This window comes from Pan troglodytes, chromosome 2, assembly GCF_028858775.2.
Source record: "Pan troglodytes isolate AG18354 chromosome 2, NHGRI_mPanTro3-v2.0_pri, whole genome shotgun sequence".
Lineage (NCBI taxonomy): Eukaryota > Metazoa > Chordata > Mammalia > Primates > Hominidae > Pan > Pan troglodytes.
The window spans coordinates 65,709,698-65,737,031 of NC_086015.1; the positions used below are offsets into that span (position 1 = coordinate 65,709,698).

A 27,334-nucleotide genomic window follows, 5' to 3' on the forward strand; every position below is an offset into this window, starting at 1 on the left:
AAGACAACGATGATGACACATGATCACACGCCTCTGTGGTCTCCAGATTAGAAATGGAATAGGGTACATCCTAGTTTCCCACCAATGGCCTTTTTTTTTTTTTGGTCCTTAAATCTCTACCATCCAAGAAGTGAGTGCTAACTCTGTACTTATTAGTCCCTGGATAGATAAGCAGAGTCAGTACTCACTGCTTTGTGTAGGGTACTCTCCTAGACATAAGAGGAGCATAATGACATACTGGATGGAGAGGGTCTCCCGTGGTGAGGGTGCTGGGAACACTGAAATGCATCCAGAATCACAGGGAAGCTTCAGAAATGGCTCTAAGCTCTCAGCTCACTGCCACCGCCACACCCCTTTCCTTTATAACTCTTTAGGGAATGGTTGGTTTGCTTTTTTTCCCAGAATTGGGGATCACGTCACAACTCTGAGGTTCCTCTAACGTCATCTTGAACTCTGCAGAAGTATGTTTCTGCCTCTGAAGTGCTATTTTGTGGTAATTTAATGTATTTTTTTCATGAATAATTTACCCATAGAGTCCTAATATCTTGTTAAGACAGTGAATTTTGTTGTTTATCAAAGATGTATCTCAACTAGGAGAGAGAAATCAATTTCTTATTACAAAGCAAAGACAAAACACAAGATCATCTACCCTGTGGGATAACAATCTGTTTTGGAAGCATTTTGGATTATTAATATTTAAGTCAGGAACACATGGATAAAGAAATTATTGTCCCTTTTTATAAAGAAAGTGGTATATTTATTACTCATCTTATGTGTCCCCATTGCATACTCTTTTTTCTCTCATTATCTTTTCTTATTGTTGGGTTATGAAGTGTCCTGAATTCACAAAATTTTAGGGCTAAAAGACAAACTCTACTTAAACTACCTGGTGAAAATACTTGCTTACTTTTTAAATAAAAACTCCCAGCTGGGCATGTTGGCTCACGCCTGTAATCCCAGCACTTTGGAAGGCCAAGGTGGGTGGGTCACGAGGTCAGGAGTTCAAGACCAGCCTGGCCAAGATGGTGAAACCCCATCTCTACTAAAAACTACAAAAATTAGCTGGGCGCGGTGGCAGGCACGCGTAATCCCAGCTACTCAGGAGGCTGAGGCAGGAGAATCACTTGAACCTGGGCGGCAGAGGTTGCAGTGAGCCGAGATCGCGCCACTGCACTCCAGCCTGGGCAACACAGTGAGACTCCATCTCAACAAAAAATAAAAAATAAATATTCCCAGGGACATAGGCTTCATAACCAATTATGGTGACTTGTTTCTTTGTCTTAAACCCTAGTAGTATTTATTGCAAAAGATATATTGATGCTCTTGTTTAATTGTTATATAGCTGTTTCTTGGATTCACGTGTTGTAAAAGATTTTTATGTTTTTGAAGTCAAATAGTCCATACAGGCCATTTTTTTCTGCCTTGTGTGGTTAGTCTCTGAATGCCCACAGGAAAGAAAAATAGTAGCAATAATAGTAATGGTTACAATTTATTCATGCTTCCTATATGCAATGCATCATCCTGACCGTAACCCTTTGAGGTACATATTGTTATTATTCCCATTTTACAGATGAGGAAACTAAGGACTGAGTTTTCATAGCCAAAGGCAATAGACCTAGAACTTGAGAGGTCTCTGCCTCAAAATCACTCTTGTATTTTCCCACAATGAGTAAATTGATACACATACACTTTTTTTACTTGAAGGAGAACTAGTAGGTGTTACTATAAAGAATGATTTGTGGGCCAGGAGCGGTGGCTCATGCCTGTAATCCCAGCACTTTGGGAGGCCGAGGCAAGCGGATCATGAGGTCAAGAGATCGAGACCATCCTGGTCAACATTGTGAAGCCCCGTCTCTACTAAAAATACAGAAAAAATTAGCTGGGTGTGGTGGTTTGTGCCTATAGTCCCAGCTACTTGGGAGGCTGAGGCAGGAGAATCATTTGAACCTGGGAGTTGCAGATTGCAGTGAGCTGAGTTTGAGCCACTGCACTCCAGCCTGGCGACAGAGCCAGACCCTGTCTTTAAAAAGAAAAATAAATAAAAATAAATACCCAAAGATTTGTGTTTTATTGTAGGTATTAGAACATATTAAGCTACTGTTTCACCCAGACATATAGCTTTGTAAAAACTAAGACTCGACTGGGTATGGTGGCTCACGCCTATAATCCCAGCACTTTGGAGGCCAAGGTGGGTGGATCACTTGAGGTCAGGAGATTGAGACCAGCCTGGCCAACATGGTGAAACCCTGTCTCTACTAAAAATAAAAAAATTAGCCGGGCATGGTGGTGCGGGCACCTGTAGTCCCAGCTACTTGGGAGGCTGAGGCAGGAGAGTTGCTTGACTGGGTGGTGGAGGTTGCAGGGAGCCAAGATCATGCCACTGCACTGTAGCATGGGTGACTGAGCAAGACCCTGTCTAAAACAAAACAAAACAAAACAAAACAAAACAAAACAAAAAAACCAAAACCAAAAAAAAAAAAAAAAAAAACGCAGACTCAGAGAACCAAGACAGATTTGGAAACTTCATTCAGGGAAGAATTTGTTAGATCATTGACATTGCTTTAGTTTTAAAAATTCATTTTATATTCTTAGCTAATTTTCATTTTAACAAGCTGTAATGGTCCATAGAAATGAATGAAAAAATGCCAGGTTGATTGAAACTGTATGCTGGAGAAGGTGTGGATCCACTTTAACACATACTTGGCTTCAGCAGGTTAAAAGACTACACAATCATGTGACATTGTGACATTGTGATGTGACCGTCCGTTAGTTTTAAAATCTGAGACTGTTTTATATTAGTTATGGGAGTGAGCAGAAAGCACAGAAGGAGGTTTTTGCCTGTGTCTCTGTTGCTTTGAAACAAAATCAGGAAAAACCGTATCTCCAAAAGCAGCCTGTGTGCCATCTTCTGTGCTACTGTAACTTAGTAACTTTTTTAAAGCAATTAGAAACCAGGGACTTGAAGTGGCCCAGAGACTCATAAGACAGGCTGATGATTTCACTGGATAGAATTGGACTTTGCAGAAAGGTTTTGATAACCTTTTTGGCCTGGTGCCCTGCCCTCATCTAGTCCTTTCCCATTTGTAATAGAAGCATGAAATTCAATGCTATTGACTTCCCAGGAGTCATTGAATTGCCACACACACAGTGAATTTGGAGTTTGGTTCTTAAGTTGAAAGGGGATAAACAGTCGACATTGAATTTGTACCTGTTATAGCTTTGTTGACTTAATGGATTGTCCCCAACAATCCATCAAGAATGGTACATATACCAGCCATCACCTGGCTCACTAAAAGCCAATAGAAATTCCCAAACCTCATTTTAGGCAAGGATTTCCACTTCTCCTCTTGTAAAAGCTTTCCCAAACAGCAAGGATTCCAGACATGAGACATTGTATTGCTTTGCCTGCTGTGGAACTGTACGATCGTACAATGGAGAGAGAAGAATGGCAATTAGGTATGAATTGTAGAAATTTGGGAGAAGGAATTTGTTCGTTGACTTGTATTTTCTATGAAGTAATCGAGGAAAGGCCCTGGGCTTAATTTTTTTAATTAATAGAGAAGACTGCAGGTGTTCTCAAGTATTTATCAAGTCCCTGCGCCTTGGGCCTCTAACTGGGAGTTGTGGGGATGACTGGTGTCGAGGTCTTTTCTTGCTAAAGTGTGTGGGGAGTGCATACTCAGGGGATGTGCCCCTCCTCTCTGTCCTTTGTAGTGACTCTTGGCTCTCCTGGGTCTCCCCACTGCCAGTTTTCCTCTGTGATACAGCCTTCGGTGGTGTCTTTGTCAGCAGGCTTGGCAGTGGCAGAGAAAGGGAACAGGGAGAAGGTGGAATAAACCTAACTGGTGGCTGGCCCTTTCCTATCGTGGTTCCTTACCCTCCCTTTTCCGTTTTCTCAATCCTTCATCCTGTTTCTTCCTCCCAGAAGTTATGTTAATCAATTCTGAAGTCTCTCTGAATTGAGGCCATGTGTGTTTGGGGTTTGGAAAAGCAGGGCTTACAGTTAGGTTGAGTCTGATCATCACTCACTCACTCTGCTCTAGCGACCCTGGCCTTCTTGCTGTTCCTCACACTTCCCAGACACCCTTGTGCCTCACTGTTTTGTAATTGCTCTCCCCTTTCCTGGAATGTTCTTTTCTGAGACCCAACTTGCTCTTGACTGCTTCTGTGAGTCTTCGCTCAAATGTCACATTTCCCTAAGGCCTTTGCTGGCCGCTCTCGCTCACTTTACAGTGCAGTCCTGACTTGTCCTATGTCCTCTCCCTACTTTTTTTCTCCTGGGCACCATTTGTCATTCTATATGTTTTACTTTATCTTGTTCATTATTTATCCCTCCTCCGTCCTGCTTAGGGGGTAAACACCATGATGACAAGGGAATTTCTTTTTTTTTTTTTTGAGACACATTCTTGCTCTGTCCCCCAGGCTGGAGCTGGAGTGCAGTGGCAGGATCTTGGCTCACCACTGCCTCCACCTCCTGGGTTCAAGCAATTCTCCTGCCTCAGCCTCCCGAGTAGCTGGGACTACAGGCATGCACCACCACGTCCAGCTAATTTTTGTATTTTTAGGAGAGGTGGGGTTTCACCATGTTGACCAGTCTGGTTTTGAATTCCTGACTTCAAGTGATCCACCTGCCTCGGCCTCCCAAAGTGTGGGGATTACAGGTGTGAGCCACCACTCCCGGCCAACGGGAATTTTTAAACTCGTATTTAATTGTAACATGCATGTGGAAAAATGCATGCATTATAGTGAACCGCTCAATGAATAATCACAATATCTGAACACAGCCATGTAACCAACTCCCAGATGAAAAAACAGTATCACTCCCAAAGGTCTCCCCATGCTCCCCTCTTCCTACTTCAAGGGCTACTACCGTCCTGACTTCTGATATCATAGATGAGGTTTGGATGGCAAGAACTTTTGTCAGTTTATTTCACTGCTGTATGTGCAGGATATGGTAGGTGCAAAGTACACATTGATTGAGTACATTAAAATAATACTGGAAGAGAGACCTGTATTTCTGATGTAGCTAGATTTCTAAAGCTGACCTCCATTGATGGATTAATCCCCGTCAATGGAAAATGCAGTTAGAGGCTTTAGAAATATTATCCAGTGGCAAAACACTGGCCATTATAACTTAGACGATTAGATTTGTCACTTGTTTCTGCTGCGTTGGCCTTGATTATTTAAGTATTTTAGCTGTGATGTCTTTAAGTCCACTCTTCTTGCTTGTAATTTTAATTTATTGTCTGTTCTATTTGCTGGCACTTAATCAGACATCTCTCTGGTGATTGTCTTACAGGATTATTTAACTTCTTCTTGCCTTTCAACTGCATTGTAAATTTAACCAAGCATAATAAATTTGCACCAAATTTTACCCTTCAGTGTTGATTCTTCCCTAGCTGGAATTACTGTACATTTCTGTTTCTGGTCACTGGCCACTCTCTGGTACTACTTGAGAATTGATTACTGTTCCAGGTGGGTGACTACATTAGAATTGCAACCTGAACTATTTTAGCGCTTTAAGTAATATAGTGTCATCAGTTTTGATTTTGCTGTTAACCATTTGATATTTGATGATGAGTTCAAGGATACAGTGGCTTCCTAGAAGTTTGGGTTAGAGGTGCCTCCAGTAGAGATGTTTACAAACTCAAAGATGTACCATTCACTACAGAGACACTATGCAATTGAGTACAGTTATTGGGCCTTTATCCTGGAAGATGGTAGAGATGTGTCTAGAGAAGGGAGTACCTTTTCTAACTTGCACAAAGTCACATCAGCCAACTGTGGGGTTTGACCATCTGTAAGATGGAATATTATACAATAATTTAACAAGAAGAACATTATATTTTTGGATCAGCTTTGTGTCCTGTTTTTCATATTTAACACCATGTCCTGCATATTTTCCTAAGTCAAAAAGTTCCTGGAGAACTTTTTTTTCCCTTAAAATCCATAGAGGGCATCCCCTGGCTAGGGCTGCCATGTAAGCAAAATCCATGTGTCACCTGGGATGCTCTCGGTTCAAGTAAGGGAAGACCCAACTCAGAACAATGAGAAAATAAAGAAATAAGTTAGTATAAATACTGGAGATCCAGAAGTAGTGTATTTCCAGACAATCAGCGACCAGTGAACTTCACTGGAACCTCAGATTGTTTCTGACTTTCTGCTCTGTCATCTGTGGATCAGATTTAGCTTTAGAGTGGTTCTCCTTAGTATGGCAAGATGCAGCAACATGAAGTGTTGCATCGAGACCAGGAGAAAAAGGAGTAGACCAATTCGGGCCCTTGAGCTTGTCTTAATCTGTGTTGTGCTGCTGTAACAGATTACCACAGACTGAGTAATTTATAAGGCACAGAAATTTATTGTCTTATGGTTTTGGAGGCTGGGAAGTCAAAGATGGAGGGGCTGGCGTCTGGTGAGGGCTTTCTTGCTCTGTCCTTCCATAGTGAAAGGTGGAAGGGCAAAGAGGGCAAAACAAATACACACACACACACGCACAAAAGAGGGCCAAACTAGTCTGTTTATAATGAACTCTCTCCCTTCATAATCCATTCATGAGGCTGATGCCCCCGTGGGCCAAATACGTTTATTAGGCTCTACCTCTCAACACCACTGCATTAGGGATCAAGTTTCTAAAAGCTGAACTTTGGGGGATACATTCAAATTATAGCAAAGTTTGCAGTTGAGCTGAAGGGAAATTTGGACACTAAATTGATTTTGATGTAGCAGAGGAAGCAGTCTGGATAAGGGTGGGGATCAGATACAGGATGGGGCATCCAGCCTACTTGCTAGAATTAGAATTGGGCTTTTGGAACTCTGTTTATGCATAAGTCTCCCTGCAAGGCTTATATTTAAAGCAACTATATAAAATATGAAAGTCAGTATCAAATTTCTAGTCCTGTTTTCCTTTAATTTCAGTACTATAACTTCAAAGTGAAATTGTAATTTTTGTTAGGAAATGAGTAACGGTGAATTTTATGTTATGTCTGTTTATTTTGGTAAAATTTTTAAACTGCCTTTTAAAATTTTCCTTCAGACGGGGTGTACTATCTGGCACACAGGATGCCTAACACATAGTTATTCAATCATGGAAATGTATTTTCTGTTCTTAAGAACTGTATAAAGGTGCCAACTGATGTTGGAGTTCTGAAAGTAATGTTTTAATTTGAATGATTTGAGAGATACAAGTGGAACTTAAAAAATTATTTGTCAAGTGGGTTTGTCGGGGTGAGCAGAGGTCGATGATAAATTTAGAGGAGTTGGTTTTGTGACCCAACCCTAGGTTAGAACTATGCAGTATTCAGTCTAAGTCAAATATTTAGGACTATTCTGATTTCCTGTCTCCTTTATTTTCAAGAAATGTCTTTGTTGTAGAATTCATATAATCCATCCTTTAATTGGTACATTGTTCAAAGGCCTGGTAATGTGTGGTAATAAACTTTTGTTTTATTTCCCAGTATTTTATTGGATGATTGACAGGAAGTTACAGATTTAAAGTCATGGTGACTTTTCTATTTTTTTTTTTCTTTTTACTGTCACAACAGCATTAATTTTCATGGCCTGATTATCTGTTGAGATATCTTTCTAAGAAGTTGCTAAGTTTTATCTGCCCTCATCTTCCTCCATCCCTCCCCCTTGGTATTACCATTATAAATAGGATACATGTGCACATTTTTGGTGAAACAAGAAAAGGGAAACCCCCATGGTTTCATTGTCTTTAAATATATATTTTCTCATGTTACGAGGTCCTTGTTTCTATCAAAAAGGGTTGGATAGAAAGTAAAAATGATGGCTACTGTTAGATTATCTTTAGAAGAGATATATATATTATTAAAAATACCATTAACTTTTAATTTTGAAATAATTGTAGATTCACAGGAAGGTGCCAAGATAGTACAGAGCGGTCCCATATACCCCCTTTTTTTTGTTTTCTCTAGTGGTTCCTTCTTACAGGATTACAGTACAATATCAAAACCAGGAGTTTGATATTGGCACAATATATGTTTGTAGTTCGTGGACATTTTATCTCATATATGGTGTAACCACTGCTGAAGTCCAGATACTGGATGATTCCCATGTCACAAAGATTTCCCTCATTCTACCCCTTTATAATTGCAAACATCCTTTCCTCTACTGTCTCCAAATGGTGGCATCCACTAATCTGTCTTACATCTCTCTCATTTTGTCATTTTGAGAATATTGGGCTGGGCCCTGTGGCTCATGCCTATAATCCCAGCACTTTGGGAGGCTGAGGCGGGTGGATCACTTGAGGTCAAGAGTTTGAGACCAGTCTGACCAATATGGTGAAACCTTGTCTCTACTAAAAATACGAAAATTAGCCTGGGTGTGGCAGTTGGCGTCTGTAACCCCAGCTACTTGGGAGGCTGAGGCACTGGAGGGGGAGGTTGCAGTGAGCTGAGATCATGCCACTGTACTCCAGCCTGGGTGACAGAGTGAGACTCCCATCTCCAAAAAAAAAAAAAAAAAAAGTAGTTATATACATAGAATCATATAATATGTATATAGTGTGTGACTTTCATAGTGCCCCTGATCTCCATCCAAGTCATTGTGTGCACCAATAGTTTGCTTGGCCTTATTGTAAAGTAGTATTCTGTGGCATGGATGCACCACAGTTGGTTTAATCTTTCACCTTTTGAGGGAGATTTTGGTTGTTTTCACTTCCTAGCTGCTACAAAGTCAAATATTAACAGTGCGTACACGTTTTTGGATGATCATAAGTTTTCACTTCCCTGGGATAGTCACCCCAGAATACAGTTGCTGGGGTGTATGGTAAATGTATATTTAAGTTTTTTTACTGCCAGGCTCTTCCAGAGTACCTTTCCCACTCTACACTCCCACCAGCAATGCATGAGAGATCCAGTTTTTTTGCATCCACCCCAGCAGCTTTTGGTATTACCACTATTTTTTTATTTTAGCGATTCTGATAGGTATGCAGTTATATCTCAGTGTGGTCCCAATTTTCATTTTCCTGGTGGCTAGTGATACCGAATATCCTTTCATGTGCTCATTTGCTGTCCTGTCTTTGTGTCTTTTGCCCACTTTCTTATTGGATTTCTTTTTACTGTTGAGTTCTGAGAGTTCTACACACACTCTAGATAGTAGATATTTGCAAACCCCATCAGATATGTGGTTTGCAAATATTTTTTATCAGTATAGAGCCTGTTCCCACGTCCTCTCACCAAGGCTCTTTATAGCACAAACATTCTTACTTTGAATGAAATCGAATTGATTGATTTCTTCTCTCTGGCTGATGCTTTGGTTGTCGTATCTGAAAACTCTTCACCAAGCACCAGGTACAGAAGATTTTCTCTTCTCCTTTTTTACCACTTACGAGTTTCATACTTTACATTTAAATGTACAATCCATTTTGAGTTAATTTTTGTGTAAGTTGTGAGATTTACGTTGAGATACGCTTTTTTTTGGGACAGAATCTTGCTCTGTCACCCAGGCTGGAGTACAGTGGCGTGATCTGGGCTCACTGCAACCTCCACCTCCTGAGTTCAAGTGATTTCTGGCTAATTTTTGTATTTTTAGTAGAGACAGGATTTTCACCGTGTTGGCCAGGCTGATCTGGAACTCCTGACCTCAAGCGATCTACCTACCTCAGCCTCCCAAAGTGTGAGATAAATGAGATACACTTTGTATTTTATTTTTTAAATTTTTTGCCTGTGGATATCCAATTGCTCCAGCACCATTTGTTGAAAAGACTATCCTTCCTCCGTTGAATTGCCTTTGCATCTTTGTCAAAAATCAGTTGGCCGTACTCTGTGGGTCTCCTTCTGGGTTCTCTGTTCTGTTCCATTGATCTTTATGCCTGAATCTCTGCCTATACCACATAGTCTTGATAACTTTAGATATAGAACAAGTCTTGAATTTGGATAGAGTGATTCTACCCACTCTATTCTTCTCTTTTTGAAGATTTGATTCCGTGCCTACCTCCACCACTACTCCCACCTTTTTTTTTTTTTTTTGGCTTGGAATGGCTACTGTGTTCATTGCAAATGACCACAGCACTCCCTGAGAAATCTTCCCTTTCATGTGGCACATTTAATCCTGAGGGCCAGTTCTAACGGTTTGGTAATGTCTTATCATCTGTTTTATTCCTTTCTGGATTCCAATTTTAAGTCAGATCGAGAGAACAAGGCCTGGCCCAGCAGGAGAGTTCTCTGATCCTTCGGTCCTATCTGACTTAGGTATGATAGGTATGTGGTATCAACAAAGCTGGGTTTTTGCCTCACTGGTATCAAATAAGGCACTGCTGAGTGTTAGTTGGAGAAGAGCCAGAAGCTTATGACTGGCTGGGATGAGTGGTAGAGAACAGGCCTTCCCCACGTATTTAATCTAACCTCTCTAGTTTAAATATTTCCAGTGGATCATCATACTCTATGACCTTGTGACATAAATCTGCACAGAGCGGCAGTTCTTATCTTCAGACTTCAGTCAAGTTTCATTACTGTGGTTTATGTGTAGTGGCTTTGTTTTGGGGCTTCCGCTTATCCTGCTGTCTGCTTGTTTACCATCTCTTTCAAGCGAAAGGGTCTTTTGATTTATGACTTGGTGGGATCCTTTTCAGCATTGATAGAGAGATGTATGGGTTAATGGTTGAAAATATATAGAATTTGGTTGTTAGAGTATATCTAGAGAAATTGAGCTACTTTGAGGGAAATATAATACCAAATCTCACTTGTACTGATAATTTGTATAATGGAAATATACTGCCATTAAATGGATAACACAAAAAAACTGCTAAATATAATTGTAAGTAGGCACTTTCCTACCTAGGACATATAAGATAACCACAAAGCCATTTTATAATCCATTAAACACTGCTGATAGAATTATATCTTCTCCAGTGCATGCCCCCTAAATTGCCTGTTTCGATGCCTGAAGTTTTGCCATTAAGGATTATTATTATTGTATTTTTGCATCCCTAGAAATTTTCTTTGTTGGATTGACAGTTCCTTTGAGTTTATGATTTGTTAAGCTGTTCCAATTTATTAAGATTGAATTGGCCGGGTGCGGTGGCTCACGCCTGTAATCCCAGCACTTTGGGAGGCCGAGGCGGGCGGATCACGAGGTCAGGAGATCCAGACCATCCTGGCTAACGCAGTGAAATCCCATCTCTACTGAAAGTACAAAAAATTAGCCAGCCATGGTGGCGGGCGTCTGTAGGCCCAGCTACTCGGGAGACTGAGACAGGAGAATGGCGTGAACCCGGAAGGCGGAGCTTGCAGTGAGCCGAGATTGTGCCACTGCAGTCCAGCCTGGGCAACACAGTGAGACTCCGTCTCAAAAAAAAAAAAAAAGATTGAGCTATTGAATTTAATTTTGATTTTGATTTTCTGTGGCATTTTTCTGAGTGCTGTAGTTTTGAATGCAGGAGGGGAGAGGGATAGACCTGGAGCCCAAGTTGTTTGGGAAAGTGGTTTAAGTCATTGTAGTGTAAAATCATAATTTTTTTTTTTTTTTTTTTGAGATGGAGTAGTGCGGTGGAGTGATCTAATCTCACTGCAACCTCAGCCTCCCAAGTAGCTGGGATTATAGATGCTTGCCACCACACCCAGCTAATTTTTTTGTATTTTTGGTAGAAACAGGGTTTTGGACGGTTGGCCAGGCTGGTCTTAAACTCCTAACCTCAGGTGGTATGCCCAGCTCAGCCTGGGATTTGGGATTATGGGCATGACCCACTGTGCCCCGCCCATATCAAAAAGTTAAAACCATGGCTTTTATACAAGCAAAATGAATACATGTCAAACGCAAATCATTAATAAGGCAAACAGTAATCAAGTAAAGTTGGTTTAAAGGACATTTTGAGGAACTGGGTATTCATAAGTTACAAAGGCATGCCAGAATATGATTGCTAGGTTACAGCCAACACTGGTTAATGTCCTACAGGGTAATACAACTGCTGCCTGTTTTTCTTTCTTTAAACTGGATATAAATCTACAGGTTAATGTGTAAGGTCACCAAGCCTTACCTTTAATCCCAGTAATATCAAGTCAAACAATGGTATGCTCTAGGTAACTAAATAATTTAAGGTGAGCTTGTTAAATTCTTCACCTACCATGACACTGAAATTTTGGAGAATTTTTCTTCTCAGCAGTTTGCAAAGCTTCTTGGCTACTGATAATGCCTGGGTTTTATCTACTTTACAGTTTTGCTTTGGTCTGGTATGGAAGGCTGGTCTACCTGTTTGTGAGGCAAAGCACTTTACCAGCTGGTAGCTGAACCATTTGTGATATTTTCATTGTTTTTCTTCTTCTCTGTTGACATTTGCCACTTTCAGTCCCATTTCCATCTCCATGTCTTTCTTTCATCTTGTTAGAGTGCATTTATGCCTCTCAAATTTGCCTAGCCTGCTGGCAAAGAGGAACAGGCTGTTGGAGATGAGTGAATTACAGAGTCCCATATGATTTACTTTCTTCACTGTCTTGGACTTGGAGTTAGGTGGACATGCCTCTGCACACACCCGTGCGACCTTGAGCAAGTCTGGTGCTTACTTTAAAAGGATACTGTGAGGAGTAAAGTGTTAAAATAAAGGATTTAAAGCTATGCATGGTCGTGCACATTTGTGATCCCAACACTTCGGAAGGCTGAGGTAGGAGAATCACTTGAGGCTAGGAGCTCAAGACCAGCCTGGTCAACATAGTAAGACCCCTTCGCTACAAAAAAATTAAAAAATTAGTTGGGTGTGGTCTTGTGTGCCTGTAGTCCCAGCTACTCGGGAGGTTGAGGCAAGAGGATCATTTCAACCTAGGAGTTAGAGGCTGCAGTGATCTCTGATTGCACCACTGCCCTCCAGCCTGGAAGACAGAGCAAGACCTTGTCTCAAAAAAAAAAGTTAAAAAAGAAAAAGATTTAAAAATGGTGTCTAGCACACACACAGTAAGTTTTCAATTAAGATGATCTAGCTAAGAGCTATGTATTATTTTTTGTATCTTATTATTTTATATCTTAGGTGCTCTAACATATTTGAAAACCCATATGCTTAAAAGGACCAGGGAGCAGGCCTGGTGGCTCATGCCTAAAATTCCAACACTTTCGGAAGCTGAGATGGAAGGCTTGCTTGAGCCCACGAGTTCGAGCCCAGTCTGGGCATCATAGTGAGACCTAATCTGTACCAAAAAAAAAAAAAAAAAAAGAAAGAAAAAAAAATTAGCTGGACATGGTGGCATGTTCCTGTAGTCCTGGTTCCTTGAGAGTTTGAGATGGGAGGATCGCTTGAGTTTGGGAGGTTGAGGCTGCAGTGGGCCGAGATTGCACCATTGCGCTCCAGTCTGGGCGGCAGAGAGAGACCCTGTCTCAAACAAACAAACAAACAAACAAAAAGGACCAGGGAGGCTCCCTGTAAGTAGCTAAAGGGGCTTACAGAATTAAATACAGGAGCAAGGGTAACTGGCAGCTGATATCTGGCATCCCAGCTGAGGGGAAAATAGTGATTAGTAGGGGCAGTGGTGAAGGGGAGAACATTTGCACTAAGTGAAGATGGCCCACAACTGTGCATCCGGGCCAGTTGTTGCCGTATGTTTCAGGATGGCTTGATACCAACATTTTAAAAGGGAAGAGTAAAGTCTGATTGTCCTATGTTCTTTCCCCTTTGTAAAGGTTGGCAACTGATTGACATTTAAAAACCGCTATATTTTTGGGTTTCATAGAGTAGGCTATCAGTTTGCCGTGTTTGCTCTGGGTTGATTTAGGTTACTCAACAATAAAGGTAAATAGTTAATTTAGACCTTGTAAGACCTTGTGACCATAGCAATCATTTTCCCAGTCCTCTGCTTTCACAGACAAGGGAGTAGCTTTGGGCAAAGTTACATGGCCCGTTAGTGACAGTACTTTTACTTTTTATGGAAATGAGCTTTACTTTTACACATTCTTTGATTTGGGGAGTTATATGGTTTAACATGCTCATTTTTTAACAATTCACCATGCATTTAAAACATGAGCCTAGTGATTGTTAGAACAAAGGAGGGAAATACACTGAAATTTGAACAGTGGTTATGGTTATTTTTATTTTCTTGTTTATGCTTTTTATGTACTCTCTTGCCTATTTAATGTACTCTGCTCATTAATGTACTTTGCTTAATGTGCTTCTATAGTGAATATTTATTGCTTTCATTATCAGAAAAAGCAATAAATGCCATTAAAAAAAGAATTCATCATGGAAATGCCTAGATATGTGATAATATAATGATTGATTAGTTTCATGGCTCCCAAGATTGTTGCCCGTAACGTGGTGGTTCATTTCGTTTGCTCCATGAAAATGATAGTGCGTCTTATTTTGCACCTGAGATACGTTTAGATGGGTCTTCCTTAGGTCTGCCGCGATTTCTTTGACTGAAGGGGTTTGTGACCACCACGGGGCATATAAGTTGCTGGTGCCACTCCTGGGCAGCTTGCCTGTAAGGGATACCGTCTGTGTTGGCAGAACCAGGGGCTTGTCCTGCTGGGCTGGAGCCCACCAACTGTTGCAGCTACAGTGCCTCAGCTGTCGTGCTTTTACACTAACTGTCATTAGCCATGCAGACCTTTATGGCTCAAACCAGGCCACATCTGTTGTGAGTCCTGTGACCTTCAAAACCCACACCAGGAAGAAATGCAAAACACATTTTTATCTCCAGGCTTTCTGCAAACACATCATTTTAGAGGGCTTATTTAGGAATGTTTTTCTAAACTTATAAGACTTTCATTTTTCTTGTCTTCCATTAACAGCGGAGTTTCATTGTTAATGATTTGAGCAAATTAGTGTTGCTCAGAAAGTGGTTTGTTAACCACTTGCATCTGATCACAGGAGTTTGTTAAAAATATTCTCTCAAGCCTCACAGTAGTCCAGTGGAATCATGATCTGAGGGGTGTTTTTGTCCATCCACATTTTAAACCAGTGATTTGGGCATTTAGGGCTATATGCCCTAAGGGACACTCTCTTCTAGAGAGGTAGGCATGAAGTTAGAAAGGTGACTCTAAGATGAGTGGTCATGTGGTGAATTGGGCACCTCCAGGAGTGCCTAGTCTTCTTAGAAAGTTTGCTTTTGTTCACTTATCACATTATTGAGAAAGGGAGAGTAAACTTTAGGGAAAGGGGTTCCAAAGTCATATTACTTGCAGAGTGTTTGTGGCCATTGAAAGATTGGGAACTGGATTTCTAGGTTACAACATTGATTCATTTGGTTATGCTTTTCAGAAATAGTAATGACTATCATGAAATTGTCCTATTTTCTGTATTTGCTGTGGGCCCCTTTAACTCAGTTCCCTCTGAAAACCTGCTGAACACTGTTCTACTGTTTCTGCATTATTCAATGCCAAGCCAAGGTGTTAGGCTTCCTGATGGATTTATGAGCCTCACATTTCCATTGCTAAAGCAGTGAATAGACCAAGGAACGATTTGGCTCCATAAAAATAGTTTTTACCCCCGTTGAGTTAGCAGTCTCCTGAATAGAAAAAAGGAAAAGAGAAAAAGTAGAGTTCCCTTAAATTGTGGGGATGGGATAGGTAGAGAATTGAAAGACAGAGGGTTTGACTAGTTTTGTTCTTGGGGACAGGAACATTAGTAGGGAGTATGCCATGAAGGAGACACAGAAGCTCACTTTCCTTTTTTCTTTTTTTTTTTTTTTTGAGACGGAGTCTTGCTGTGTTGCTAGGCTGGAGTGCAGTGTCACAATCTCGGCTCACTGCAACCTCCGCCTCCCGGGTTCAAGCCATTCCCCTGCCTCAGCCTCCCGAGTAGCTGGGACTACAGGCACGCACCACCACGCCCAGCTAATTTTTTGTATTTTAGTAGTGACAGGGTTTCACTATGTTGGCCAGAATGGTCTAAATGTCCTGACCTCGTGATCTGCCCATCTCGGCCTCCCAAAGTGCTGGGATTACAGGCGTGAGCCACTGTGCCCGGTCAGAAGCTCCCTTTCACAGTGCTATGCAGGGCTTTAAAGCCACACATGCCAGACACTCTAGATGGAGATTTCTTTTTCCCATTTATTTTTCCAGCTTTTTCTGTAGTTCTCCACTGTCCAGCAGGAATGGAACGTGAACTGCATAGGTACTTTTTTTTTTCTTTTTTCTTTTTTTTGAAGCGGTCTGGCCCTGTCACCCAGGCTAGAGTGCAGTGGTGAGATCTCGGTTCACTGCAACCTTCACCTCCCAGGTTCAAGTGATTCTCCTGCTTTAGCCACCTGAATAACTGGTATTACAGGTGCCCACTACCATGTCCAGCTAATTTTTGTATTTTCAATAGAGACGGGGGAGTTCACCATGTTGGCCAGGCTGGTCTTGAACTCTTGACCTCAAGTGATCCACCTGCCTTGGCCACCCAAAGTTCTGGGATTACAGTGGTGAGCCACTGCGCCTGACCCACATAGGGACTTTTAAATTTTGTAGCAGCTACCATAAAAAGTAAAAAGAAATAGGTGAAATTAATTAGAACAATTTATATAACCCAGTATATCTAAAATGTCATTTAGACATATAATCAGAATTTTAAAAATGTTGATGAGATATTTTGCCTTTTTGTTTCTTACTAAGCTTTTGAAATCCTGTATTAGCAGGCCGGGCGCGGTGGCTCATGCCTGTAATCCCAGCACTTTGGGAGGCCGAGGCGGGCGGATCAGGAGGTCAGGAGATTGAGACCATCCTGGCTAACACGGTGAAACCCCGTCTCTACTAAAAATACAAAAAATTAGCCGGGCATGGTGGCGAGCACCTGTAGTCCCAGCTACTCGGGAGGCTGAGGCAGGAGAATGGCACGAACCCGGGAGGCGGAGCTTGCACTAACACGGTGAAACCCCGTCTCTACTAAAAATACAAAAAATTAGCTGCACATGATGGCGAGCACCTGTAGTGCCAGCTACTCGGGAGGCTGAGGCAGGAGAATGGCATGAACCCGAGAGGCGGAGCTTGCAGTGAGCCAAGATCACTCCACTGCACTCCAGCGTGGGTGACAGAGCAAGACTCCGTCTCAAAAATCAATCAATCAATCAATCAATCTTGTATTAGCTAGGGGCGACAGTGTCGGACAGCACAATTTGGAAGGGTGCTTCTTATCCCTACTGCTCAGTTAAAATGTGAACATATGCCTGCGTGGAACATTCCCTTTTTCTGTTTAAAAGAAAGTGAATTGTTTTCGCAGCAGTTAGTTGGTGTTAGCATAATGCCTTCCTGTGTAGGCTGTAGTGTTAGAATTCTCTTTACAAGCCTTGTAATAATTTTCAGGAATGATCACTTTTATTATAGTATTTTTAGTGCCACTAGAGGGTTTTTACAGTGTGAAATCTCTTAAAAGGACAGTCAAAAACATATTGTGTTTCTTGTGGGACACAGGGTTGGGCATTTAAGTACCTAGTAGTGTTCTTGAGACAGATTCTATGAAATTAGAATTGTCCAGGAGAAACCCAGGTCAAAGGTCACTTTGTATCAGTTCAAACATGTTCTATATTGGTATTTCATGTTTGGGTCTTTATACTTTGTATATTTTGTGAAATAACTAAATCTACATGATTCATTTCTATGTTGTAGCCCATCACACTTAAATAGGGGGTCCCAGTGGAGCTTCCTTTCCGTTTCTCTATCTGTTTAGAGTGTCTGGGTGTGTATTCATTTCTCTGTCATGTGCCATGTGACTTTGGCAAGGTCCTTAATCATTCTGTGCCTAGATTGCCTGGTTTTTAAAATGGGAATAATGAGAGCATTTATCCCAGAAAGCTCTGGTGAGGGTTAACATGAGATATTTCAGTTGAATAGATCAGCACAGTGCCTCCTGGTACATGGTAAGTGCTAAAGAAGCATTACCTATCACCAGCACCATTACTCATTTTCTTTGTGAATTTTAGCAACTAAAGCAGAGCAGGACAAATTTTAGGAATGGATTTATTTCTTTGACATTGAGATGGAGCTTTAAAAAGCATTCCTGACTTCTTCCCAAAACATAAATTAAAAATCTTTGTTTCTGCCACAGTATCTTTAGTCTCATTTCCCTGTTCCCTCCACTGTTTCATCCTGGGATTGATCATCTCTTCACTTTTGTTTTGTTTTATTTTATTTTGAGACAAAGTCTTGCTCTGTACCCAGGCTGGAATGCAGTGGTGTAATCTCAGCTCACTGCAACCTTTGCCTGCCAGGCTCAAGCGATCCTCCCACCTCAGCCTCCCAGGTAGCTGGGATTACAGGTGCATATCACCATACCTGGCTAATTTTTGTGTTTTTTGTAGAGATGGGTCTTACCATGTTTCCCAAGCTGAGCTCAAGTGACCCGCCTGCCTCGGCTTCCCAAAGTACTGCGATTACAGGCATGAGCCACCACGCCCAGCCAACATCTGTTCACTTTGGGTAAATTATTTTAATAAGAACTCTCTGGTTAGAGCATGACTGTTAAAGAGAAACTTCCTAAATGCATTTTACAAAGTGCTTTTTCTCTTTCTCACTTTTTCTGAAACACTGGTTCTTGAATAAACCTCAGATATCATGTATGATTTCTGAAATACCTAAAATCTGCAGACTTTTTTCTCTTCTACTTTTTGGTTCCATTATGTTAAATATCTAAGAATACATTAACCAGAATATGAATGGACAGGCATGCAAGAAAAACTGGAGGTTTCCACTTGCTCCTAATACCATCTATTTCTCTCACCTTTTCACTTAATACTCACTTACTGATTATGCAGAGGTGATATTTAAGAACAAATCCATTTAATAAAGCTTTGTAAGTAATATTTAAAGGAGTGTTTATTTTTCAGAATTCACCCAGGATTTCTGTGATCTGCGGTTCTTGGGCTTTGGCACCCGGTTGTCCCAATTTGTTCCAGAGTATTTTACTGCATATGAGATGTCTTTCTCGTTTGCTGTCTATAAATCAAAGGAAGAGTTCGTTTCATTCAATTTTGCCTGATAGGGAAACCCCCAAAGATACAAAATGACTCTTCAACGTTAGTGTATTTATTAAAAATAAAAAAGGAAACTGCCTTTTTTGTTCTCCTTCCTATCCCAAGTTTGATTGACTGTATTGCAGAGTCATAAAAGGATTTAAATTCAGAGTTGAAAAGTCTCCCTGAAATTGATTTCACCCAGCTTCTTGTATACAAATAGATATTGAGAGGGGGGGAATAATACTGAACTGAAACTTTCAATTTTGAATGTGAGCTTTCCAAAGTCATGAAACTGCTTTTCCGTCTGACTCTTCAGATGGATCTTATAGCATAATTGGTCAGAGCCAGAGGAGGTTTTTGAAAAAGCATACCCAAAAAAGAGAAAGGAAACAAACCCCACTTTTTTAATAGCTGCAGTTTCTTCATCAGGAAAGGACTTTGGTTAAATAGCTCTTCTTCCCAAAAAGGCAAAACATTTTTCCTCATATAATTAATTTAAGAAATTGCTTTTAGAGCTATTTAAACAGACCTAGAGATAAGTGCTTTAGCCATCTTGATGTGCTCTAGCGAAAATTTTTATGTGGTTAGAATTTTTTTAATTAAATCACTTTATTTAAGATTGTAATAGCCCTTTTAAATTATTTTCCTTGAGACTCGTATTGTGTTATTTCAAGTTAATAACTCCTCTTCAAGCAAAGCAAAATGCAAGATATTTCTTCTGATGATTTCTTTCTGCAATTGAAGAGAACAAAGCCAGCCTCATTCTTGCTGGAAAGGAAGCAAATCTAACACCTAATAAAAATGGAGATAACAAAAATGAACCTGTAGCCCTGGGATATTCTGACTAGCAACATTAAAGTGGTTGCCTGGGCAATACTAACCCCAATTCCTTGAGTTTTTTTTTTTTTTTTTTCCTTTGAAATGCCAGGGACAGGCCTACATTGATTGAATCAAACAAAGCCGATGAGAGGCCTGTGTTTGAGGGGGAAGAAATGTTCCTACAGACTTGGAGTGAGGAAGAGAGCAGTATATTTGGAATTTTTCTACCCAAAGCATATTTGTCCCTGAATACACATGCATGATTATAGAGCCATCCTGAACAGGTGCTAAAGACAAAGTCTTTCTCATTGTGCAGAGACAATTTACCATAGATTTAATTTATTAATTAGCCTTTACTTAGATGTGCTCACACCGACTTATGGAAAAGTTCTTTTTAGAATTGTTTTGGGAGGCAGAGTTGAGGTTGAGGCCATGCTCACATCCATGTTAAAACAATGATTTTTTTTTTTTTTTTTTTTTGGAGACAGCATCTCGCTCTGTTGTCCAGGCTGGAGCGCAGTGGCTTGATCTCAGCTCACTGCAACCTCCACCTCCTGGGTTCAAGTGATTCTCCTGCCTCAGATTCCCGAGTAGCTGGGACTACAGGCTCATGCCACCATGCCTGGCTAATTTTTTGTATTTTGGTAGAGATGGGGTTTCACCATGTTACCCAGGCTGGTCTCAAACTCCTCCTGAGCTCAGGCAATCCGCCTGCCTCGGCCTCCCAAAGTGCTAGGATTACAGGTGTGAGCCACTGCGCCCGGCCATTTTTTTTTTTTTTTAATTTTTTAATCATCACTGACATAAGGTTCCTCTGAAATCCATAGTAGAGCCTTCTGTACCTCTACAAGTATCATACAGGCAGGAAGTTATTTTTTCTTGTATGATATCAAGAGTGTAATTTTAGGTACTATATAGCTAAGGGAAAATTTAGTAATAATGTATATTCTTTCTTTTCCTTATTTTCTCTGTGAATACTTGTATTTGGCTTGATTCTCATTAACTGTTATCTTTTTTTTTTCCCCATTGATCTGTCTAAGCAGTTCATTTTGTGAACAATCCTAATTCAGATGAAGAAGGGCAAAGGTGAAGTTTGTAAAAATAATATCAAAAGAAATCTAAAAGCACGTTCATTAGGCATTTGACCAAGTAAATATAAATAGATGAGTTGAATATTTGTTTTGCTTTCCAAACTTTTTCTTCCAGGAGCACTCCCACCCCAGTCCCCTGTGCACAGGTGGAAGTACACACTTAACAATGATTCGTCTTGACTCACCCTGGGGATCGGAGTGAGGAGCCACTGTTTCTGCTCTTGCCCGCCTCCCTCCAATCTGTTCCCTGCCCAGCAGAGTCGTTTTTACAAAGCATATATTGGTTAAAATGTTCTAAAATTAGATTACAGTAATGGTTTATGCAAGTCTGTAATTATACTAAAAACCATTATATCTCAATAACGCTGCTTTAAAGGAAGGCATATATCAGACCATATTGACTGCCATGTTGGTTCTTCATTGCCTTCTTAAGTTCCTTTAAGGTCCTGAAGGATCCTGACTTGGTACATCTTCAGCCTCCCACTTCTCCCCAACACCAGCTCATCAAGATTTACCAGGGTGGATGCCACCGTTTTTCCTGCCTCAACATCCTTGTATGTGCTGTTCCCCTGTCTTTGAACCCTATCATCTCTCCCTGTCAATGCCCTCAACTAAAATGATGTTTCTTTTCTCCAAATGATGTTTCTTTCCCCGCCTCCTCTCTCTCTCTAAGTACATTCTTTCCCCGCTTGTATTCTCTGTGGCTGTATCATGTGTGTTTCACTTCATTTTCATGTTGTTCAGCCATTATACAAGTTTTGCTTTATGTGTTTATTGATTGCCTTCCTCAGGGACTGGAAGCTCCAAGAGGGCAGGAACGGTGTAGAGTATATATTGTTGAATGCCATGGCAGCATCCTGTCATGGAGAGACCAAGAAAACTTGCCTAAATCTTACCAAACTCCCTAGAAATTATCTTTTTGATAAGCAGGAGTTAGGATCTACTTAAGCAGATGGTGGGTGTTGGAGGTGGAGTACATAGTTTGCTGACCAGAAGCCCAAAGCTTGGGGAATAGATGGCGATGGGCTATTGAGTGGCTGACCAGCTAGGGTTCAAGTGGTTTCTTCAACCTGGCTCTGGAAGTCAGAGGTCTTTGGGTTTACTCCGGGGAGAGTTTTGGAATGAGGTCCACCCCCTTCATGATATGGTGTTTTAAGCAAAGGGGTGTCATGGTTGGAGTGTCCCCTGTATTTGATCCCCAGACGCAGGTCCTAGGGCTTGTGCATTCAGGGTGTTTTCTACCATCTACCATGTTTGGGGATTATCTTGGTGGATATTTTTGTTATTGTGAAGCTTACTCATTTCTAAGTTCTGGAATTATTAATCACCTGCTTGCTCCTGGCACATTTTGCTAGAGGTTGCGGATATGCTGAGGTTTTTTTTTTTTTTTTTAAAGACAGAGTCTTGCTCTGTCGCCCAGGCTGGAGTGCAGTGGCGCGATCTTGGCTCACTGCAAGCTCTGCCTCTGGGGTTCACGCCATTCTCCTGCCTCAGCCTCCCTAGTAGCTGGGACTACAGGCGCCCGCCACTGCGCCCGGCTAATTTTTTTTGTATTTTTAGTAGAGATGGGGTTTCACCGTGGTCTCGATCTCCTGACCTTGTGATCCACCCACCTCGGCCTCCCAAAGTGCTGGGATTACAGGCATGAGCCACCGCACCCGGCCTATGCTGAGGTTTTAAAATGGGTACCCAACCACATTTAAATAGGGCTTCTTTGTCCATTTATATCTATATTAAAAAAAAAACCCTATTTCATTTAATATTTCACATGGAATGTGTATGTAAAAATGACTCAACTATATAAAAGGCCTATATAAAAGGCCTATTTCTTTCAAATACCAAAGTTAGGTGACATTGTTTGTTTTGGGGTTTGGCACAAAGTTACTAACCATGGTGCTCTATTTGGCTTATACAACTGACAAATAACTGCTGGATGAATCTGCTTTTTTTTTTTTTGAGATGGAGTCTCGCTCTGTCGCCCAGGCTGGAGTGCAGTGGTGCAATCTTGGCTCACTGCAAGCTTATTTCTCATGGATAAAAATGTGTTAGGCAGTCACAATTACACATTTTAAATGAAAGATAACATGAATCAAGATAATTTATTAATCAACATGTCACTTTCTTATTTGCTTCCTTAACTCAAGTTGTAACTTAATGCTTACTTCTTTATTTTTATTTTATTTTTGAGACAAGGTCTTGCCCTGTTGCCCAGGCTGGAGTGCAGTGGTGCCATCACGGCTCATGGCAACCTCAGACTCCTGGGCACAAGTGATCCTCCCATCTCAGCCTCCTGAATAGCTGGAACCACCTTGCCTGGCTAATTTTTATTTTTATTTTTGTCGAGATGCAGTCTTGCTCTGTTGCTTTTTTTTTTTTTTTTTTTTTTTTTTTTTTGTAGAGATGGGGTTTTGCTTTGTTGCCTAGACTGGTCACAAACTCCTGGGCTCAAGCTCTCCTCACTGGTTGGCCTTCCAAAGTGATGCGACTTGGCCTATTTGAAAAAAAAAATTTTTTTAAAGGCTAGTCAAGTGAAGCAGTGGGAGTGGAGAAAGAACAAAGAAATCTGTTCCTGGTTGTGATCAATTTGATACATATTTCTGCTTGGCTTGGAAGTGATTTTCTTATTTATAGACAATAACCAAAGTTTGTGTAGTTGTAATTGGAAGTTAGAAAAATCACTCTACATTTTACTGTTAATAATATTGGGAACATGATTTTATCTTAGACAATTGCCAATAGTGGTGCAAAGACTAACCTAGACAACTTCTTTCTTTTGGAATTGTTACATTTTTAGTTTTATGAGGCTCATGTAGAAATTCTTCACTTATGATGTTTGTTTACCTTTAAGCAAGTGGAGTAGCTATTCATATTAACTCACAGATATTTTTATGATGCCTAAAATTCAATTTTGTGAAATATAGTTGTAGTGTAGTGTCAGTTATAGAGGATTGAGAGTAATATCTGGTTCAGACCTATGTGTTCTTATGTAAGTAACATACCTTTTCTGAATAATTGTACCTAAGCTACAGGACTACTGGAAGAATTACATGAGCCTGTGTATTGATGGTAATTTTAATGATGCCTTCCTCATAGGCAATAATTGACTTGATTTAGTTAATAACTTATGATTGGGCCAGGCCATGGGTGCAAACACAGATGGCCACAGGGACTCTTTAAGAAATACAAATGAACAAGTGGGACTGGGTGGAGAAGGCAGCTAGCTGGATATTCATGACTCTTCTCTAAAGAGCTACTTGCTATTCATATAGCGTATTGTTGCCATTTGGGAACATGACCCAGCTCTCGCATTTTAAAAAAATGAAAATACACATATTGGTGTTCTCTCCTGGGGTTTTCCACACTGGCAACTAATGCAATACACATAAACCCATGCATATATGTACAGTGGGTGAAACAAAAGTTCAGATGGGTGGCCGTGTTCAGCATGGTGGCCACCAGCATGCAATCTCTCTGCTGTTTGCCATTTCTGTTGGCCATTAAAGATTTAAAGAGATGCCACAATTGTAAAATGGAAAGTAGAGGTCTGTGGCCCTTGATATTACGCCAACACTGTCTGTCACTGATCTTCATTTTCCTGGTAATATTATAGAATCAGGAGATTTGATTCCTTGAGAACCAAACAGTAGTAAAATGGCCTGAAAGAGTAGTCATTTTATTTCTGTCTGATATTTGATGCCGTGAGCCCAGATTTTTTTAGGAAGGTGCCTCTGAGAAAGAGGGAACCATGGTATTTTTCAGATTTTCATCACAAATGTATAATGAGCTCCATTATAAATCAGTTTTATAAGTGTATCTTTTCTGAGATCTGTTGGAAAGTGTGTATTTTTTAATTTCTGAAGTTTTAAAACTGACAGAGTTAATGGCAGAGGAATGACTCCAATGTTTTGTCCCTTTTAGCCCTTATTTATTTTTTTTAATAGATTCTGCCCTTTGTAACTGACATTATTTAAGAGTAAAATAATAGAGGACTTCAGTATTTTGTTCTCTGCCTGGCTTAGCTCATTTTTACAATGCTTTTTTTTTCTGTTTGTTTTTCCCTCTAGGATACGACATTGCTGTGTGATTCCTCTTTCCCTTGAATTGCCTCTGAGTTTTAGTACTTTATTTTACTTAAAAAACATCATGGCTCTATATTAGGTCTCTTTATTCCTGTAAGGTGATGAAAAAAACTTTTTATAGTTGAAACAGTAAGTATATTTGAATATGATAAAATAGGTAATCTAGTGTAATATAATCTATTGTATTTGAGGTTAGCTCAGTATTACAAACAACTAGAAGGACCATTTTTAATGCAGTGGTTACAAAGGAACACACTTTTTGAGTCTACTTTTTGGGACACTCACCGAGCACATTTTACTACAACTGATTGAAATACAGGCACAAAGGAAATGAGAGGTTGATCAGAATATTTAATTACTTTTAACTTAATTTGATACTTTTGCCCATTGTAGGCATAAAAAAAGATTTTCATTTTAGACTATTGTGTGGGATTTAATGTTCTTAAATGCTCTTTAAAATTTAGAGAAAATTGTGCTCAATGGAGATTTCACCATCCTTGAGGGATCTTTAATTTGTTTGTTGTATGTGCCGTTAAAATAGATATAAACAACCTACTTAACTGCTTGTCTGCCATTCTGGATATCTTCGTTCTAGATTTGACAATGTGAGTGCCTGTTGCTTGTTTTTAGTTGGCTTATGTTTTGGCAGTATATCTGGGAGAAGAACTAGGACTCCGTATATGAGAACTACCCACCCATCACCCTAAGTAGTTTTCATTTTGGCACTGGAGAACCAGAATTTCTTTGTTCTGATGTTTTCAATTTTAGATGGAAGCTGACCTATTCTCCCAGGCTTCTAAGTCCTTTGGAATGACCTAGAATTGGACATACAGTTAATGAGAAATACCCTTATGTGTTACTACGCTGTTTTGCTTTGATCATAGCATGTGCAGCCATATTGTAGATGGAACTTTGGGATGTTCTCATCACAGACTTACTCTGCTTTCACCTTTGCATAACCTTTGTCATATAATCACTTTTCCCTGTAGGAGATAATGACATAGCAGAGGTCAAGTCGACATGGCTGGTTCAATACAGTCAGATGAACCAGTGTTGTGGATGAATGCTGGGGTTATTTTGGAATCCTCTGTGGCCATGTATCTTCTTTTCTTGGTGGACACCTCAGACTTCCATTCACATTCATATACACAAATCTATATGTAAATGGACCACCTTTGTCAAAAACAGTAAGACATTCATTGTACTCTAATTTCAATCATGCATTTGCAATCTTGTAGGAAAAATATTCCCTATGGATATATTATGTGACAACATTTATTCATATTCAATATAGACTCAGTGACCCTTTCATCTCTCTGAGAGTAAAACTTAAGAGAAAACATCTATGTCAAGAATGCTGTTTCATGTGGTATTCAGAGGAGCCGGGCTCTTTGTATGAAAAATGTTTAGCCTGCAAATTAACACAGAAGAGTTAACACAGCTTGCAAGTCTTTTTTTCCCCGCAAGTCAATATTTCTGTGAAACACTGAGAGTAAGGATTACACAGAATCCTCCCGAAGACACAGTTAAGGCAGATGGGATACACATCTGCTTTTTTATTCTGGAATAAAAACATTTATTCTTATAAACTATGTCCGGTGGCTCTGGGAAATTAAATGAGGCACATAGGAAACAGTTGCGTTGATATCTTCAGTAGTAGGTGACTCTTAGGATATTTTTATAGGAAGAAATTGGGGCTTTGGGTCTGGAAATTTTTTTTTTTTTTTGAACTGGTAATAGAATTTATTCAAATGTGCCTTAATATAGGCGCTGGGACTTGCTCATGGTGCTCTTGATATATAAGGCCCAGACATTCTGCCAGTTTTTCTTGAGCAATGACACCAAGAAGTTGACAGCCAGGTGAATGTTATACACAAGCTCATCGTCTGTCATCTTCACGTGACCAACAGCTACAGCCAGACATAACACCTTCTTCATTTGGAACTTGATTGTGGACTTCACCTCACCCACTTTGGCCACCATGTTTTCGTTGTGTGTGAGCAGGGAAGGGAACTTTCCTGCCTTATTTAGACCTGGGCCGAGGATTCGTGGAATCTGCTTGATCAGAGACTCTGAGGCCAAAAACGCATCTTACTTCTTGGCCAGCTTCTTGACCAGTTTTTTATTCTTGTTGAGTTTTTTCAGCGCCTCGATGTCCACGTGGGGGATATCCACGGCCTTAGCCTCGTCACAGTGCTGCTGGTCCCCCAGGACACACACACAGAACTTAGGGCGGGGAGTGGACTTAAGTCTGACGGTGCCCGAGAAGCGCTTGTCCTTCTGGAGGTCATACATAGTTCTTCAAGCTGATCTGCAACTCTACCGTCTCCAGGAACTTGCGGCGCTTGCGCTGGTTCCGGTGCACGACTTCCCGCACCGCCTCGTACAGGGTGTCGCGAGAGACTTTGCTGCTCATGGCATCTCGCGCCATGCTAACCGGAAAAGAGCGGGTCTGGAAATATTTTTATCTTTT

General features: G+C 40.5%; 1 protein-coding gene and 1 pseudogene across 2 annotated transcripts in view; one reads left to right on the forward strand and one right to left on the reverse strand.

The window, feature by feature from the left end:
- The window catches only part of PTPRG (protein tyrosine phosphatase receptor type G), a 733,384-nt gene that overhangs the window by 151,395 nt on the left and 554,655 nt on the right, over positions 1-27,334 (forward strand). The gene's annotated exons all lie outside the window — the stretch shown is intronic.
- LOC747731 (large ribosomal subunit protein uL1-like) lies at positions 26,574-27,302 on the reverse strand (annotated as a pseudogene).